This window comes from Pan troglodytes, chromosome 2, assembly GCF_028858775.2.
Source record: "Pan troglodytes isolate AG18354 chromosome 2, NHGRI_mPanTro3-v2.0_pri, whole genome shotgun sequence".
Taxonomy (NCBI): domain Eukaryota; kingdom Metazoa; phylum Chordata; class Mammalia; order Primates; family Hominidae; genus Pan; species Pan troglodytes.
In genome coordinates this window covers 148,848,503-148,866,423 of record NC_086015.1, presented here as the reverse complement: position 1 = coordinate 148,866,423, position 17,921 = coordinate 148,848,503, and the positions used below count along the sequence as shown (strand labels likewise).

General features: G+C 34.6%; 1 protein-coding gene across 14 annotated transcripts in view; it reads left to right on the top strand.

Annotated features, from left to right (window-relative positions):
• LOC134809608 (embryonic stem cell-related gene protein-like) overlaps positions 1 to 17,921 on the top strand; it is a 148,119-nt gene that overhangs the window by 33,870 nt on the left and 96,328 nt on the right. For 13 of the 14 annotated variants that reach the window (XR_010155813.1, XR_010155814.1, XR_010155821.1 and 10 more), the window contains exon 2: positions 14,274 to 14,506. The exons of the other annotated variant lie outside the window; for it this stretch is intronic. The gene's annotated coding sequence lies outside the window, so the exon portion shown is untranslated. The remainder of the gene's footprint in view (positions 1 to 14,273; positions 14,507 to 17,921) is intronic. 14 annotated transcript variants of the gene reach the window in all.

Here is a 17,921-nt window from a genome sequence, read left to right as displayed (position 1 = left end):
CAACAAAAAAGGACAGGGTCAGGCTGGGCACAGTGGCTGACGCCTATAATCCCAGCACTCTGGGAGGCTGAGGCAGGTGCATCACCTGAAGTCAGGAGTTTGAGACCAGCCTGACCAACGTGGTGACCTGTCTCTATTAAAAATACAAAAATTAGCCTGGCATGGTGGTGGGCACCTGTAGTCCCAGCTACTCAGGAGGCTGAGGCAAGAGAATCACTTGAACCCAGGAGGCGAAGGTTGCAGTGAGCCAAAATTGTGCCATTGCACTCCAGTATGGGTGACAAGAGTCAAACTCTGCCTCAAAAAAAAAAAAAATATATATATATATGGTGGGGGGGAGGAGGATGGTAGGGTTATGATTTTTTTTCCTGAGGTGTCTGAGTGTTAAACTTTCTTTTTTACAATTTTTTTTAGTAAGACCCACACAGGGTCTTACCCTGTTACTCAGGCTGTAGTGCAGTGGTGTGATCATAGCTCACTGCAGCCTTAAACTTCTGGGATCAAGTGATCCTTCCACTTCAGCCTCCAGAGTAGTTGGGACTACAGGTGCACACCACTGTTCCTGGTCAGGCTTTTCTTTGTTAAACCCAAACAAATAGAAACACATTTCATGCTTGTGGATTGAAAGAATCAATATTGTTAAAATGGTCATATTGCCCAGAGCAATCTACAGATTAAATGTTTTTCCTATCAAGTTACCAATGTCATTTTTCACATAACTAGAAAAAGGTATTCCAAAAATCATGTGGAACCAAAAAAGCCTGAATAGACAAAGCAGTCTTAAGCGAAAGAACAAAGCTAGAGGCATCACATCAACAAATCTCAAACTGTCCTATAAGGCTATAGTAAGCAAAATAGCATGGTACTGGTTTACAAACAGACATAAAGACCAATGGAACAGATTACATGACCCAGAAATAAAGACACACACCTACAGCCACCTGATTTTTGACAAAGTCAACAAAAATAAGCAATGAGGAAATGACTACCTATTCACTAAATGGTGCTGGAATAGCAGGCTAGCCATATACCAAAAAATAAAACTGGACCCCTAGATTTCACCATATGCAAATATTAACTAACTCAAAATGGATTAAAGATGTAAGTATAAGACCTCAAACTATAAAAATCCTAGATAAAGCCTGTGAAACACCATTCTGGACATTGGCCTTGGGAAAGAATTTATAACCAAGTCATAAAAGCAATTGCAACAAAACCAATAATTGATAAATGGGACTAATTAAAGAGTTTCTACACAGCAAAACATAACTATCAACTGAGTAAACAGACAACTTACATAATGGAAGAAAATATTCGCAAGCTATGCATTTCACAAAGGTCTAATATCAAGAATCTATAAGGAACTTAAACAACTGAACAAGCAAAAAACAAATAACCTCATTAAAAATGAGCAAAAGACATGAACAGACATTTCTCAAAAGAAGACATATATGTAGCCAACAAATATAAAAATGGTTCTCATCATCACTAATCATCAGAGAAATGTAAATCAAATCCGCAATAAGACACCATTTCACATAAATCAGAATGACTATTATCAAGAAGTAAAAATAAACAATAGATCCTGGCAAAGCTGCAGAGAGGAAAGGGAACACTTACACAGTAGGTAGAAATGTAAATTAGTTCAACCACTATAGGAAGCAGTTTGGAGATTTCTCAAATAGCTTAAAACAGAACTACTATTTAACCTAGAAATTCCATTACTGGGTATATATCCAGAGGAAAATAAATCAGTTTACTCAAAAGAGACATGTATGTTCACTGCAGCACTATTCACAATAACAAAAATATGAAATCAACCTAGTTGCCTATGAACAGTGGATTGGATCAAGAAAATAGGGTACATGTGTATCATGGAATACACAAGCATAAAAAAGAACAAAAGTATGTTCTTTACGGCAGCATGGATGAAGCTAGAGGCCATTATCCTAAGCGAATTAATGCAGGAACAGAAAGCCATACTGCAGGTTGTCACTTATAAATGGGAGCTAAACAATGGGTAATCATGGACATAAATGCCGCAACGAGAGACAGTGGAGACCACTAGAGGGGAGAGGATGGAAGGGGAGCAAGGTTTGAAAAACTGACTTTTGAGTATTTTCCTTAGTACCTGGTTGATGTGATCAGTTGTACCCTCGATCTCAGCACCATGCAATATACCTAGGTGACAAGCTAGCACATTAACCCCCTGATTCTAAAATACAAGTTGAAATTATATAAAAACAACCTTTAGATTGATCATATATCATTTAAACCATGTTGACTTTTAGAGTGAAAGGGGGAACCATTAATAATTACATAGGACCAAAAGGTATACATTTCAACTGTTACTGGAAGATTCAGAATGGTCATGCTAACCTTATTGCAAATATTGGACTGATTGGCCAGACTCCACTCCTTGCAATGAACTTAAATAAGAGGAGAGCAAACCTCTCTTAGAACTGTAGATGTAAGGATTTATAGGACATCGAATATGTATGTAATATGTTTTTCAAAAAATAATTAGAATAAGAAGGAGGAAATAAGAGTGTTCTTCCTGTAATATTATTACAATTGTTTATTTTTTCCTCTTTTGATCTATTGGCTTTTTTCTATTCTTATTTCATTGGTTTTTCTCTTCATGCTTGACTACATTGGAAAATATAGATAAATAATAAATATTGTGCTTTATGTAGCACTTTTCTGAAACTAAGCATATTCAGAAATATCTATATGCCTAAGTATCTTAGAAAATCAAGGCTTTGAGATTTATTAAAACTTAATAGAACATTATGTAAAATATTTTTTTAATTGCAGAGTAGTATTTTATTAAAGAACATAATTGCAAATATTTCCCACTCCATTTCCTCAAATTATGCAAGAAAACACATATTCTTGCTTTCTAAGTCCTCTTAATTTTAAAAAGTAGAAAACTCTTAATTTTAAAAGGTATTCTTTTAATGCCAGTTCTTGATTATAATTATAAATAAAAGCAACACAGTTCTACTAGGGATTATTAAAACATATCATATTGAGAATGAGAGCCCTATTTATTTTTCTCTACTACAAAGCCTGAAACTTTTTTACTGAATAAAGAAAGTTTAGCTATATTTTCAGCCATAAATAGTGCTTCTGGGGACTTGACAGTTACAGAGTTTCTGCTTATGGCTAATAATTTATTCCACATGTAGATGCAAATTATCATAAACTTTACATCCATTTGTTAAAACTCTCATTCTGTCATTTTTCCCCTTTATCGTAAATTTCAATCTTATAAGACCAGATTTCTTTCTTTACATTTATAACATGACTTTTCTCAGTGCTGGTGAAAGAACCTTAACAAAATAAAAATTAGAAAGGACTTCCTTCTTTCTATACAGTTGTATTTGAGCAAATAATCTTCTGCTTCTTAATTGTTCTTAAGATATTTCCAACAAAGAAGTCTTAGAGAATCTCTGGATTTGGGGATTATTTTATTTCCTATGAAATCTATGTTTAACCTCTCATAATACATAATACGATTGAAAATTGTACTTTAGTGGACATCACTGTTTTCTGAAAGATATAAATACTTTCATTTTGACTTTTCTTAGGTAAAGATAAGTTCTTAAGCACTTCCTCTTCTATGTGTAGAGAAGTAAAATAAAATATGAGCCTCTATTAGATTTCTTTTATTTCAATAACAATTTTGAAAATCTTTGAATATTTAAATTAATACAAGTTTCACAAAGAGGCAGATTTTTCTCCATACAATTAAATGTTGAAGATTGGAAGAGTTAATGTACTTTTGCTACTATTGTTATTTTAAATTTATTGATATGATACTTAGGTAATCTATGCATCCCATTTCAAAATAACAGCAACTGGATATGAAGGTACAGAATGTGTACGTGAAGGTTTTATTCTCCTCACTATTCCCTTTCCAAAGTCTCACTCTTCTGAGACAATTTTTTTTTTAGTTCTTCGAAAGATTACATTATACATTTATATTTTTATATTTAAAGAACATAATCACAAGTATTTCCCACTCCATTTCCTCAAATTATGCAAGAAAACACGTGTTGGGCAAAAACACATATGGATGAGGAGTAGGCCGGTGGATGAAGATCCCCAGGATTTCCAAATAGAGAAAAGTTAATTTGAGGGTTAGATTTCACTGTTGCCGTCATAGCTTAAATTTAGTTTGTCTCAGGGACTATGGAGGTCTAAGAAGACTCTAATCCTGCTTAGGCTCTCTCTTGCATAGCAACATGCAAATAGTTCAGTAAAGAGCAATGCAGAAAATTGTGCATCCTTGGCAGTGAAAACAGCATGTGCAAATGCACAGAGGCAAGAAAAAATATAAAGCATGCATGGATTGAATTAGTTCATTTTATAGGAACAAAGAAAATGTTCTGAATTTTCTCCTCTGACATCGCCAAGGTCCCAGAAATTCAAAGTTTAATATGGCCCTCAGCTTATGAAAATTGCTCATTTTAATCAGAAAGTTTGTGTGTGTGTACAGAGTTAGGAGAGAATAGAATAGAGCTGTTCTGTACTTCTCTTATCTGAAACATTTTGTTATCTGGTCAACTGCTTCTGATTAGCTTGATTTGTCTATACAGAGGAAGCTTCTGCTTTAAAAAAAGAGTTCTTACATTTGTCTCTCTTTTTTTCTGTCTCTTAAGTAATATGAGACTAGTTCTCTACTAGGAAGGTTTACATCTTCTTGAAACTAAATATACAACACAAGAAATTTGTTTACCTATTCTTTCTATATAGAATACTAGAGAATTGATAGAGGCAAACAGGCTGTATCCCCCTCCCAAATCTGGACTTTATTTGCAAGTGTAGTCAACCCTCCTTGTCTGTGGATTCTTCATCAATTATTTCAACTGATTATAGATTTCAAAAATTCCAAATAAAAATTGTATCTGTACTGAACATGTAGACTTTTAATTCTTGTCATTATTTTTCAAACAATACAGTATAATCACCATTTACATGTTATTTACATTGTATTAGGTATTAAAAGTAGTCTAGAAATGATTTAAAGCCTATGGGAGGATGAGCATAAATTGTACACAAATACTGCATCATTTTATATCACCAACTTGAGCATCCATGAATTTTGGTATCTGTGGAAGATCTTGAAATCAGTCTTCTATAGATCCTGAAGGACAGCTAATATCAAGTCAGTAGCCATGAAGAGACAGAAAATTGAATGATGATAGTGGTTATCATGTATCTCAAGTTCTTCCTTTTATTTTCTGGTTATTGTTGAGTTTGGTTGTAATTGTGTGGTTAAGTCTGGCCAATGAACCTTGAGTAAAGTGATCAACATTAATTAATAGGGTTTTCCAAAGAAACAATACCAATACTAGATAGATAACACAATAGATAATACAGTCTCACACACACACACACACACACATGCACACACACGGAGAGAGGGATCAAGATTTTAAGGACTTGGCTTACAGGATTGTGGGCCCTGGCATGTCCAAAATTTGTCGGGAAGGCCGAAAGATTACAAGTTCATGTAAGAGTAATGTTGCAAGTTTGAGTTCAAAATTAGTTAGGTTTTGTATTTTTTTTATTATGCAGTGTTGAGGAGAATTCCTTCTTCCTCAGGAAAGCTCACTCAGTCTTAAGGTCTTCAACTGATTAGATAAAGCCCATCCAAATATGGAGGGTAATCTCCTTGACTTAATTTACTGATTTAAGTGTTAATAGTATCTTAAAAAATAATTTCACATCAATTTTGCTTTTATGCTCAAAAGGTTAGGAGTGTTGCCTCTGTAGCTGATGCACATTGTTGCTTATCTTCTGGCTTATCTCCTTGGTATGGAGCAGCAGCCAGGCCTGCCACTGCACACCTGTAGGTTTTCCTTCATCTTCTCCAACCCCATGGCCAGCTACTTCCATTTTGAACCACCTGCTTTGTGGATTCGGCTCTGGCATCTGACATGAAGACAACAGTCTTACAGAGATGACATCAAAACTGAGGCTGAGCATGCCTCAACAAGCTGTAGCTGGCATGAGCAGGAGGAATTGTCAATGGAGGTATTTGCAACCCCAAAGCCTTGTTGTGGAATCCAGATATAGAGAGAAGCAACATTGGCAAGATGGCAGAATAAAAAGTTTTCCAGCATCACTCAGTCAAAAAAAGTACAACTAGAAATTATTAAAAGGCAAGAATGCCACCCTGAATTCACCAGAACTTGGATGAGAAGCAGACAAACTCCTTATGCCCAGAGAACTGAGAGAAGCCACAACTGGAAAGAGGAATGGTCATTTTCAACTGCATCATATCCTCCCCATAGCTGGCATAATGCCACTCATAGAGAACTTCCCTCCACCCACAGTATTGAAGGTGAAAGAGAGGAATTGCAGGTGGATGTTTGATCATTTCACCAGTGTGAAAATATTCAGGCAAAGCCCACTCTTATCTCATCTCATGAAAACCATTGAGAGTGCCAGGAGGGCTGAACCACTTAGTACTCTAAGTTGAGGACAAAAGTGGGGGTGCTGATTGAAGTGACAGGTGCATGGGTCTTAGTAGAGATGTCACACTGAGGAGATTGGCTAGCACCATAACACTGCAGGTAGGTATGATTTACAGGAAGGCCCAAATCCCTGCCCTAATTTTCCACAAAGTCTAAGTGCTCACATGGCGCTTTCCTCTGACCTGCAGACAACTGAAAGGTTGGCAATTAAGATCTTGTGCTTGCTGAAATCTTTCCCAGACCTGGAAATAACAGCAGGACAGTAATTTAGTTCCAGTGCAGCATTGACTCTAAGTCTTCCCCAGACTGAGAAGCAATGGCAAGCCAGCAATTAACCTCTGATATTAAGTAGTAAAGGTTTAGAACCACCAACAAATATCTTCAAAAGCTGGAATAAATGGCCCTTTCTGCAAATGTGCAGGCATACATGTAAAGACAGGAAGATTGCAAAATTTCAGGGAAATATGACACCACTAAAAGAAACCAACAAAGATCCAGTATTGGACCAAGGAGAACTGAATATATATGAAATGCTTGAATAAAAATTCAGAATAAATAATTCTCTTAAGGAAATTCAATGAATCACACAAATGCAGATAGAAAACTAAATAAAATTTGGAAGACAATCCAGGAACGAAATATGAAATTTGACAAAGAAAGAGAAACCATTTTAAAAACATAAATCTCAGAAATAAAAAAATGCATAATCAAACTGAAAAACTCATTAGAAAACTTCAAAAGCAGAGTTGATCAAGCAGAGAAAAGACAATGACCTCTAAGGCAGAACACATAAAATTACTCCATCAGATAAGCAAAAATGGAAAAGGAATCAGAAAGCATAAAGAAGTCTTACGAGATTTATGGGAGAACATCAAGTGAACTGACATCCACATAATAGGAGTTCTTCAAGTAGATTAGTAGGAAAAAGACTTAGAAATTGTAATTAAAAATATGATGGCTGAAAATTTATCAATCCTGGAGAAAGAAACAGCATCCAGGTACAGAAAGCTCAGTAGTCACCAATCAAATTCAGCCCAAGGAGGAAATCCACAAGATACATCATAATCAAACTATTCAAAATCAAAGACAAAAAAATAGTAAGAGCAGCAATAGAAAAGACACACATCACATTCAATGAAGCTCCAATACGGCTTTCAGAATATTTCTTAACAGAAACACTGGAGAGCAGAATAATATATTCCAGGGACTGAAGGGAAAACAACGACAAGAGCAACTTACAGCCAAGAATAACATACCCAGAAAACTAGCCTTCTAACACAAAAGAGAGACTTTCCCAGACAAACAAAAGCTGAGGGAATTCATCAACACCAGATTTCTTACAACAAATGTTAAAGAGAGTTCTTAAATTTGAAAGAAAGGGATGCTAAAATATAACGAGAAAATATCTGAAGCTAAAAAACTCACTTGAAAAAGTAACAATACAGACACATTTAGAATAATCTAATGATGTAATTGTGGTGTGTAAACCACTTATATTTTAAGAATGAAGATTAAAGGGCAAAACTATTAAAGACAGTAATAACTACGACAATTTTTAAAGAAATGAGCAATATGAAAATATATAAATTGAAACATGCCAAAATCAAAATGATGGGTGGGGAATGGTGTTAAATTGTAGAGTTTATTTTTGTCACTTTTATTTGAGATCAAAGTTAAGTTGTTGTTAGCTTAAAATAAACTGTTATGGCTACAATATTTTATTTGTAAGCCTCATGATAATCACAGAGCAAAAAGCTATAATAGGTACCTTAAAAGTTAACAGCACAGAATCAAAACATACTAGAGACAAAATCACTTAACCAGAAAGGAAGATAGTGAAAGAGGAAAAAAAGAAGAAAAAATATACAAGACAATCAGAAAACAAGTAAAACAGGTGGCAGTAATAAAGCCTACCTATAGGTCACTAATAACCTTGAATGGAAATGAATTAAACTATTCAATTAAAAGTCATAGATTGAATGGATTAGAAAAACAAGACCCAACTGTATGTAGTTTACAAGAACTTCAATTCACCTATGAAGACATGAGAGAAAAAAATGAAGGGTTGGAAACAGATACTCCATGAAAATGGAAACCGAGAGAGCCTCTTAGCCATGCTTCTATCAGGTAAATAAACTTTAATTTAAGAACAATGACAGAATACAAAGAAGACCATTATATAATGATAAAGGGATCAATACAGCAAGAAAATATAACAATTGTAAATATATATGCACACAACAGAAGAGTACCTAAATATGTAAACCAATATTAATAGGCCTAAAGGGAAAGATTGACTATAATACGATAGAGGATTTCAACACCCCACTTTCAGCAATGGACAGACCATCTAGACAGAAAAACAACAAAAAAAAAACACTGAATTTTAAACTCTAGACCAAATGTACTTAACAGATATTTATATAACTTTCCATCCAACAGCTGTAGAATACGGTTTTTTTTTTCCTCAGTAGTACATGGAAGCTTCCCCAGGATAGACCATATGTTAGCTCACAAAACAAGTCTTAAAGTTTAAAAAATTGGAATCACATCAAGTATCTTTTCTGACCACAATGGAATAAAACTAGAAATCAATAACAAAAGAAATATTATAAACTGTATAAGTTTATGTAAATTAAATAACATGCTTCTGGACAAAAAAATGGGTCAATGAAAGAAAGTAAGATTTAAGAATTCACTGTGTGAAAAGAAAATGGAAACATAACAAAACCTATGGGATATAGCAAATGAGCTCAAAGAAGAATGTTTATAGCAATAACTTCCTACATAAAAAAGTAGAAGGATCTCAAAGAACTTAACATTACACCTCAGGGGAACTAGAAAAATAAGAAAAAAAACAAAACCCAAAATTAGCAGAAGGAAAGACATGACAAAAATCAGAGCAGAAATATACAAAATAGGGATTAAAAAACCATATACAAAATATCAGTTTTTTGAAATTTAAAAAAAATCAACAAACTGTTATCTATAATAAGAAACAAGGAGAGAAGACTTAAATAAATAAAACCAGAGATGAAAATGGAGACATTACAACTTATATAATAGAAAAACATAAAATCATTAGAAAAACTATTATGAACAACTATATGCCAACAAATTGAAACATCTAGAAGAAATGGATAAATGTCTGGACACATACAACTTAACAAGATTGAACTATGTAGACATAGAAAACTGAAACAGACTAGTAAGGAGTCATAAGTCAATGGGTACAAAGTTACAGTTAGACAGGAAGAATAAATTATAGTGTTTTATTACACAGTAGGTTGACTATAGCAAATAACAATGTAGTGTATATTTCCAGATAGCTAGAAGAGAAGATTTTGAACATTATCACTACAAGAAAATGATAAATGTATAAAGCGACAGATACAGTAATTACCCAGATTTGATAATTATGCAATATATACCTGCATTGAAACATCACACTGTACCACACAAATTTGTACAACTTTATGTATCAATTACAAATAAAAATTAATGAATAACAAAATACGTTCACAACAGGATGTAGACTGGTGTTTGACCAAGCAGTTGTGCACTGTAACCCAGGGAGATTGATACATAATATTAGCCATCACAGTTAACATTGAGCCTGAGCTGCTAAGCTGTAATGTCCTGTACATTCCTCTTTTTTCCACATCAACCCTGGGGATCACATGATTAGCTTCAAGATGGAGAAGGGATATCTAATCCTCATTGTTTTCTGTTTGTTTGTTTCCTTTTACATAGACTTTATTTCTAAAACACTTAGGTTCACAGCAAAATTCAGCAGAAAATCCAGAGAGTTCTCGTTAACTCCGGCCCCACACATGCACACAGGCACAGCCTTGCCCACTATGAACATCTTTCATCAGAGTCATCCATTTGTTATGGTTGATGAACCTACATTGACACATCATTTTTACAAAAAGCCCATAGTTTACATTAGGGGGTCACTGTTGCTGTTGGAGGTTCTGTGGATTTTGACCAGCATCTGATAACTTGTATCCATGATTATAGTGTCATAAAGAATAGTACCCTGCCCTAAAAATCTCCTGTGCTCTGTTTATTCATCCCCTAATTCCTGGCAACTTTGATCTTTTTATTGTCTCTATGCTTCTTCCTTTTCCAGAATGCCATATAGTTGAAATTAGATAATATGTAGTGCTTTCAGATAAGCTTCTTTCACTTAGTAATATAAATAATACACATTTAAGTTTTGTCCATTTTTTTAAATCACTTTATAGCTCATTTCTTTTTAGTACTGAATAATATCCCATTGCATGGATGTGCCATAGTTTATTTACCCATTGACCTAGTGAAGGACATCTCGGTTGCTTCTAAATTTGGTGATTATAAATAATGCTTTTGCAAACATTTGTGTGCATGTTTTGGTTAAAAAAATGGACTTAAAAAAGTCAGAATCAACCTTTTCTTGTCATAGGCACTGAGTTTTGAGTTTTGGAGGTAGGTTTGTTGTAGCTACTAGAATTAATTATATCTACTAGAGCTGGGCATTAATTACATTGAAAATTCTTGCTCAGCACCTGATTTTACAAAGGAATTTCAATCCTACAAACCTACCTTCAAAAAAAGGAATTTGCCTTTAATCAACAATGCAAAATACATTTCACCCTTTACTAATAATTTTATGCCTCAATTATTTATTGTTCATTGTCTTTTAAAGCCTAACTCAATGTCAGAAGACATAATTTTTTATTGTTTGTTTGTTTGTTTGTTTTTGTTCTGAGATGGAGTTTCACTCTTGTCGGCCAGGCTGGAGTGCAATGGCGTGATCTCGGCTCACTGCAACCTCTGCCTCCTGGGTTCAAATGATTCTCCTGCCTCAGCCTCCCGAGTAGCTGGGATTACAGGTGCCCGCCACCATGCCCAGCTAATTTTTTTGTATTTTTAGTAGAGACAGGGTTTCACCATGTTGGCCAAGCTGGCCTTCAACTCCTGACCTCAGGTGATCTGCCCAGCTCGGCCTCCCAAAGTGCTGGGATTACAGGTGTGAGCCATCACGCCTGGCCGCAGAATACATAAGTTTATCTAGATCATGAAGTCTTAACCTATTATCTATAAATAAGGCTTAAGGTAGATATGAATCCCCTAAAATACTATGCAAAGTTTCATGGTCGTGTACATATACGTCTCTTTTTTTGGAGACTGTTCACTTATTTCATCAAAGTTCTCAAAGGTTTCTATAACCCAAAGAAATTTCAAAATCCGCTCTTAGGAATTCTGACTAGATTTTAATCCTTGAATCATAAAGCAGTGTATCAAATGTATATAGCTGGATCTTACGGTGCTTACTCTCTAGAAAAATACTTCCATTTTTGAGTTCTATTTGCTTCCTATTTACATCTCTATTTATTCCCAACTCAATGGGGACTGTTTTAATTGAATTGTCTCTTAGTGGTACATATGCTTTCATTGGTGGATACCATAAAAAAATCTTGTAAACTATTCTTACATGTGCCATATTAATATCCTTAAGATCATAGCATCTCTCTGCATCCTGTAAATGAAGACTTGCATGAGATTTAAATGTCTGTAAAGCTTACTTTGGTTAAGATATTTTTATGTACTTTTACAATTTCACCTCAAAAAGTAGAAAGTCATATTTTTATACAGCAATTGCATGGCTCCCCTTTTATCTTGGCCATGCCACTCTATTTTCGTTTAAAAAATTACAAGTCATGGTTTTCAAATTATTTATACCAAGAAGATATATATAGATATATAGATATATAGATATAGTGTGTCTATATGTATATGCGTGTATATATGTATACAGTCAAATAAATAACATACAAACATACAAAAATGTAAGCCATTCTTTAATGTAATCCATTTAAAATCTTTAGGCATATACAAATGACAGATGTTTCTTATGAAGTTGCTATAGACTAAATGCCAGTAAATGGGAGTTAGACTAAATAGTTTTCATGGTGTTTTCTAATAAGAAAATTCCATGAGTTTATAAATTATCAACTAAATAAATGCATTAGTAGAAAGCTTCAGGTAAAATAAAAGCTAACTCTATGAACTTATTGCTCACCAACAAGATGAAAAGATGGCATCTATCCATCAATTGAATTTGGTTACATTGACCTAAATTAGCTCTAATAAAATAAGAAGATAATATAGATATAGATATGTAGATATATATCTTTTGCATGTGAAAATGTTCAATAAGGCATTTGAACAAAGCTTAAACAAAAATACTTCAGGAAATTATGCCAAATCCCAAGCATAAAAGATAAAGGTTGTGTGACCTTCTGTAATATGTGTGATGTAGCTTGTATCATTTATTTTGAGAAGTGCTTCATATTCAAAATTTTTAAATCAGTGTTGTGAGTCATGGTGTTTGGCATAACGATGTAAGTATGAAACCCTTGGACTCTGCCCTCAAGTAATTCAATATTGTAGAGAAGGCATATATAAAGAAACAAACACAATGCTTGGTGAGAGGGCATCAATAAATGTCTTAAACATATTACAGTAGCAGCACAGAGGAGAAAAGCAAGGTCACCAAGTGTATAACTCTTTCTAGTGATGGGAAAATCAGGTAAGGATTCATGGAAACAGAATATCTGATGAAAGTTTTAAATGATGGGTAAATGTCTCCTATCTGTCATTATTTATAATTTAAGGCACTACAACTTTTATGCTTTCTTACCCAACCTTCCAAATACATACATATAGATATTTTATCAGATGGGTAAAATTATAAAGGTTTTGAGAAATGCACAATTATAGCTGAAAACTTTAAGATAGTATTGTCTTCAAAATATCAACTAAGCTAGAGGTACATACTCAAGTTTCAGTAGTACCTGTAATACCCTCTCCGATAACTTGCTTCTCTGTTTCTGATAAAATGCCTTTTAAAACAATGTCCTTTAGGGTTCAATGGACCATGAAATAGTTTCTGCAGAAGTACCCCTGGTGCCAGCACTGAGGCAAACATTCATTTTGGCTGTCAGCTATAAGAACTTGGAAGAAATGAAGCACATTTATTATGTACTGATATATTCTGACTAGATAATCCTTTTTAGCTGGAAGCACTATAAAAGCAGTGCAGATTACTGTTGGTGAAATGGTAAAAAATAAAATTCAGTCGAGCTGCAACAGTTTTGCTTCCAATTTCACAGCTGAATAATTTCCTTTATAAACCTCTATTAGAAAGTTTTGCTGGCAATGAGTATATTATAAATAAATAATTTATAATATAGTAAAGTTAGATAAATCAATGAACCCTCAAAATGCCAATTTTCTATGTTTTCAAAATGTGATGATTCTAAGTGTTATATGTTCCATGGTTCAGTTAAGTAACTTAATTAATAAGGATTCACACTATTATTAGCATGAAGGTATAATTATTGTTAAATTTTTAAAAACCTTTTTAAAGGAAATGTTAAATAAACATCATTTGTGTTTATAACTGTGGAAAATAAATCCTAAATATTGGCTTTTCAGTATTCTGAAATATTAAAATAATAAACGATTTCCTGTTTACCCACAATCTTTAAATAAGTGGTAAATGTTATTAGAAGGTAAATAAAAGAGGACTAGATTAGCTTTTTAAGAGTAAAGTGTGGATTAACTTTTCAGGTGTTGAGTGCACATATTTTAAACACAGTAAAGTAACAGGTTGACCTGATTTTCATCTTTCGAAAGAAAGAGAGACACATTTAGTTGTACTTTGTATTATAGGAGGTGTTTTAGACATTTGCTAAACTGTTATGTTTTTAAATGGAAACTTCTTTGTCATTGCAGAACTATTCACAATAGCAAAGACATGGAATCAACCTAAATGCCCATCAATGATAGACTGGATAAAGAAAATCTGGTATATATACACCATGGAATACTATGCAGCCATAAAAAAGAATGAGATCATGTCCTTTGCAGTGACATGGATGGAGCTGGAGGCCATTATCCTTAGAAAACTAACACAGGAACAGAAAACCAAATGTCACGTGTTCTCACATATAAGTGAGAGCTAAATGGTGAGAACACATGGAAACATAGAGGGGAACAACACACGCTGGTGCCTTTTAGAGGGTGGAGGGTGGGAGGATGGAAGGACCAGAAAAAAATAACTAATGGGTACTAGGCTTAATACCTGGGTGATGCAATAGTCTGTACAACAAAACTGCATGACACAAGTTTACCTAGGTAACAAACTTGCACTTGTACCCTTGAACTTAAAATAAAAGTTTAAAAAGTAAATATTTGATTAAAGGCAATATTTGTCATCTCTCTTCCTGATTTGAAGCACCTTAGAATCACACGCTGTGCTACATTTATTCCAGTCACGTGTGAAATAGCAATGGAGCTTAGAATGGCACCCAGGTATTCTGATCTGAAATGAGTAATGTAGATGTGTTTCCACCTAGTGCTTCTGCTATTTTTTTTTTTTTTTTAAGATGGAGTCTTGTTCTGTCGCCCCGGCTGGAGTGCAGTGGCGCGATCTCAGCTCACTGCAAGCTCCACCTCCCGGGTTCACGCCATTCTCCTGCCTCAGCCTCCCGAGTAACTGGGACTACAGGCGCCCACCACCATGCCCCAGCTAATTTTTTGTATTTTTAGTAGAGACAGGGTTTCACCATGTTAGCCAGTATGGTCTCAATCTCCTGACCTCGTGATCCTCTCGCCTCGGCCTCCCAAAGTGCTGGGATTACAGGCGTGAGCGCTTCTGCCATTTTTATAGCAACTCTCTCAGACTGTCTCAAGTTACAACAGTGTAGACTCACTCCTCATCCTGACATATGCTCTAAGGTGGATTCAGAGAACAATGGCAGCGTTACGAAACTTGTCCAAATGTTTTGTCAGTTAAAGTCAATAGGAAACTAATCTGTATAATAAAAGTTTTTTTGTCTGATTGTTTCTTTATTTGTTATCACCTCGTTGGAAAATGACTGGATGATTTTAAACCAAATTTTGGAGAGTAAGTTTGGGATAGCCTAGTTTGGAGTGGACCCTATGTGACACATTGAACATTTCTGTGAAGACCTCAGACAGCGCATCAGAAAGATAACCTTTCCTCAAAGAAGCCTATGTTGACAGTCACATGCACAGCTGTAGGCTGTGAGTAGTAGCAAAGTTCTACTTCTTTCACAATGGTTAATGATTACTGTAGTCAATGCCAGTGAGGCCCATTAATCCAAAGGAACTCACTTGCCATCACTTTCATAAACGTGTCTTTCAATTAGTCTTATGGATATTAATCTCTATGAACTAAAGAATGGATTCTGATGAAAGAAAGTAAATATGCTTAAACACTTCTTAATTCATATGTGTGTGTATATATATATATTTGATTATTATGGGTTTACAATGTAAACTCCAGCATATGAAATTATATTCCATATTTCATCAAATTTGAGATAATACAACTATTTTTTACTTATCACCAAGAAAAAATGTTTTGTAATTAAACAATTATGTAATACTTTCTTATTTAAAAATGTTAATGGTATACATTTAGAAAGATATATTTACAATTCATGTAGACATAGATTTTTTTTCAAGTCACATGCCATCATTTTGCATATTGTATTAATTTCTTACTGTTGCCATAATGAATTACCACAAACTTAATTGTTTAAAGCTATATGGATTTATCTTACAGTTCTGGGAGTCAGCAGGGCTGTGTTTTTCTGGAAGCTTTAGGGGTGAATTAATTTCCTTGGCTTTTTCAGCTTCTAAAGGCTGCTGTATGCCTTGACTCATAGACTATTCCTTTATCTTAAAGCTCTCAGCAGAGTATCTTCAAATTTATCTCTCCCTCCTTCTCTGCCTCTCTCCCTCTCTTTCTCCCTGTCCCTCTCCCTTCTCCCCATCACTTCCCTCCCCAGTCTTTGATGTGCTTGGATCATCACATCAACTCCTCTGACTCTGATCCTCCAGCCTCCCTCTTATAGGGAAGGACTTTTGTGATCACATTGGGCCTTGGGCCCACACCGCTAATCCAGGATAATCCTCCCATCTCAGAATCCTTAACCTAATCACATCTGAAAAATCCCTTTTAACATTCAGGGTAACATATGCACAGGTTTTTTGGACTAGGATGTGGACATCTTTGAGTGCTATTATTTTACTTGTCACACATATATAAAAGGAAAAATAGAAGTGAAATATGTTAATTATTTTTTAGCTAAATTTTCATATGCAGAGTTTACTTTTAAAATGCTGACTTATAGGAAATATAAAAATTAAGTAGAGTACAGTAATATATTACAAAGTAAACACCTGAGGCATGACACACATAAAAATGAAATATTGCTTAGAAAAATCAAAAAGTTCCTCTTATGCCATCTCTGACATATCTAAATCTATTCTTCCTCCTTCCATCCCCAAAGTAGCCACTTTTCTGACTTATAAGACTGTTTTGTAGTTTTGTCTGTTATGAATTTTATAGAAATTGAATAATATAGCATGGCTGCACATGCATGTGCATATAGCATGGGTGTGTGTATAGCTTCTTTGGCTTAAAATTATATTTTTGAAATTAATATATTTTATGTGTGAGCTGTAGTTTAATTCATTTTCATCACAATACAGTATTCCATTGATAGAATATAGTGTATTTTATTTATCTGTTCTGTAGTGGAAGAACATTTTGGTTATTTTCTGTTTGAGAATATTATAAGTAATGCTTTTTTGAATAGTTAATTACATGTTTCTTGGGGCACAGGTATACATGTTTATGGGATACATACCTAGGAGTGAAAAAGCATGGTCATTGTCCATAAGTATATTCCATTTCAAGTGACACTGTCATGCTAATTTCTTTTTTTGTTTTTGTTTTTGTTTTTGAGATGGAGTCTTGCTCTGTCTCCCAGGCTGGAGTGCAGTGGCATGATCTTGGCTCACTGCCAGCTCCGCCTCCAGGTTCACGCCATTCTCCTGCCTCAGCCTCCGGAGTAGCTGGAACTACAGGCGCACACTGCCATGCCCGGCAAATTTTTTTGTATTTTTAGTAGAGACGGGGTTTCACCATGTTAGCCAGGATGGTCTCGATCTCCTGACCTCATGATCGGCCCGCCTCGGCCTCCCAAAGTGCTGGGATTACAGGCGTGAGCCACCGCGCCAGGCCTCTGTCATGCTAATTTCTAAAGTGATTAAAATATTTTTACTGACATAAGTAGTTTTTCAAAGTTTTGATTATTTTCTTTGCATTTTGCTAAAAGTTTTATTAGTCTTTTTCACTTTAGGCATTGTGGTGCATGTGTCATAGTGTTCCCAATTAAACTAGTATTATATTTAAATTTGCATTTATTTTATTACTAATGGGATGAGCATTTTAAGCATATTTTCAGAATTTTTACTGGCTTTTTGAATCTTTTTTGTGAAGAGTCTTCTCAAGTATTTTGCCCATTTTTCTATTCAATTCTGTGTGTCTTTTAGTTTTATTTGTAG